The sequence below is a fragment of the Brienomyrus brachyistius genome, unplaced genomic scaffold (genome assembly GCF_023856365.1).
Source record: "Brienomyrus brachyistius isolate T26 unplaced genomic scaffold, BBRACH_0.4 scaffold1329, whole genome shotgun sequence".
Lineage (NCBI taxonomy): Eukaryota > Metazoa > Chordata > Actinopteri > Osteoglossiformes > Mormyridae > Brienomyrus > Brienomyrus brachyistius.
The window spans coordinates 9,374-11,881 of record NW_026043603.1 but is presented as its reverse complement, the minus strand read 5'-3'; the positions used below and the strand labels follow the sequence as shown (position 1 = coordinate 11,881).

Here is a 2,508-nt window from a genome sequence, read left to right as displayed (position 1 = left end):
TCATTTTCATCTTATTTAACACCCCCCACCCCACTCACACAAAAGAGCATGGTAGTGTTCTTACAGAGCCGTAGCAGTGTGTGTGTGTGCATGTGTGCATGTGTGTTTGTGTGTGTGTGTGTCTATGTGTGTGTGTGTTTGTGTGTCTGTGTATGTTTGTGTGTGTGTCTATGTGTGTGTATGTTTGTGAGCCAAGTAACAAGACAGGGAGCAAGAAACAAAACTCCTCTTTCTTAATTATCCACATCGTTATTAACGACACAGGTATATATACAGGTACATATACAGGTACATGTATATACTCAAAAATACATCCAGAACACACAATTAAATGAAAAACGTAATTTAAGAACACTTGAAATTTTCATTCAGTTTCTTTCATCTGTTTAATATAATCGATCAGTCCCTGTGCGTTTGCCCCAAACCATTCAGCATGGTACACAAGGGAGACAAGTAAGCATGTGTGACATCAAAGAACTGATTGCAGCAACTCAGCCTTTCCACAACATTAAAGCCGCTTATTCCCCCCCCATGCCATGAAGAAATAATCTCTGTGGCTCCCCTCTCCCCCTCCCTCAGCCCCCCAGTCTGGCTTGAACATTTGCACTTCCAGTAAAAATTGCGCCCCAAACACACTGACACCAAACTCAGCACCGGTGCTCCGTAAAATCCCGAGATTCAGTCTCAGAAGCACTGGCTCCCCTGCCCTCCTCTGAACATTATTAAAGCTACACCCTGAACACTCTGTGTGACTGACATGAATGAGAAGCATCTTTATTCATAATCTCTGTAGCGGAGGTCAGAATACTGAGTGTCATTATTCCCGTCTTTCTTCTGTCTCCTGGGTTTTGGCTTCTTAAGGTTCAGGGCAGCGTAATTCAGTGTGTCCTCGTCATGGCACTGTGGAGACAAAGATGGCAGAATTGGATGGATCAAATCGGTTTGCTATTACCTATTTTCACAAATAGCACTTAAAATGCTGATCCCAGGATGGAAATCAGTCTGAGGTTCATTTGTTTTACTGACGATTTGTAATTTGAAATATTTATTACATACTTGCTTGCGTGACCATTCCACTTTTGATATATCACTGTTCTTTTCATCTGTTTAAAATATATAACACATCAATATATTATTTAATTTCGCACGGTATCATACCGTGGTCAGATAACATTCCGAATTTTCAAGCAATCAACATCCTTTTTGTCTCAAAATGAAAGTAAAAATGACTTCTGTCAATTTAAGTGTGCATGTTTGGATACGTGTCATTTGTTCTCATATATCATATATAATAAAATTGCTATAAGGAGATCTTGGTAATAAAAGTTATTGATATGCAACTTATTGCAACATGTATATTTCAATAGATTTTGCAAAATATGAAAGATATAATACAAAAATGTAAATCTTACAGTACAAAAAGGTTTATATAAATAAGGTGAGATTTAATAATGGATTTTAAAACTGTATTACCTGCAAGAGTGGTTTTTAATATGAAAATGTTATCTATCATAAAACAATTTTATATTTCTATAATTTGTTAAAATCTACATTTTGTCCTTTCTGAGTGCATAAAGCCGGGCAGCGTACCTGCACAGTGTGTACAGGTCAGTTTACATCTTATACAAATGAGAGCAACGTTCAGAATAATGCTGCAAGATAAAACTATCAGCAAGCCAGAGTGAAGAGGATCCAGCAGCTTCTGAAAGCCAGTAACAAAGAGATAGATTTCAGCATAATGATATAGAGACACATTTCCCATTTGCTTACATTACATTAGTTAAAGATCAAATCGATAACACATTACAGCAGTTGTTTTGTAAATAGTCCATTTTTAACATGAAACTTCTAGTATTTTGCATTTTAACAATTTATATTAATATTTGAAATAATTATTAAATTAGGCTCCGGACCCCCCGCGACCCAATAGGATAAGCGGTTTGGAAAATGGATGGATGGATTGGATATTAATATTTGAAATAATTATTAAATTAGGCTCCGGACCCCCCGCGACCCAATAGGATAAGCGGTTTGGAAAATGGATGGATGGATGGATAATTATTAAATTAACATCTGTGTAATTTAATTTAAGCACTTAAATTAGAAAATTCATTACATTAAAAAAAGAAATAAATGTCTTAATAGCAGAATAGCTAAATAAAAACTTTGAAGCAGATATACTCTCCACACTGGGTGCTACCATCTATATCCAGCTGTGTGCCGTTCCCAAACAGCATCTCCCCACACTGGCTGTTACCATCTATATCCAGCTATGTGCCGTTCCCAAACAGCATCTCCCCACACATGGCCACAGCGCAGTAGTAAGTCCCAGCATCGGAGAGGCTGAGGTTCCCCTTGGGGAGGCTGTAGACGCAGCTCCGTGTAGGAGATCCAGCCTCAGGGCTCTTCTCACACTCATCACTGCTGTTTCCATGGCTGTAAATGACTCCAGGAAGGGATTCTCCTGATCCATGTCTGAACCAGTAAAACACTGTGTTCTCCTGCACA

At 38.3% G+C, this 2,508-nt stretch overlaps 1 long non-coding RNA gene across 1 annotated transcript; it reads right to left on the bottom strand.

Moving 5' to 3' along the window:
- Positions 1-621: 621 nt before the first annotated feature.
- On the bottom strand, positions 622-1,712 carry LOC125730464 (uncharacterized). The gene is made up of 3 exons (XR_007390786.1): positions 1,591-1,712; positions 1,057-1,103; positions 622-900 (listed from the first exon to the last, which is right to left on the bottom strand). It is a non-coding gene; the product is annotated as an uncharacterized LOC125730464 (long non-coding RNA).
- Between the last annotated feature and the right edge of the window lie 796 nt (positions 1,713-2,508).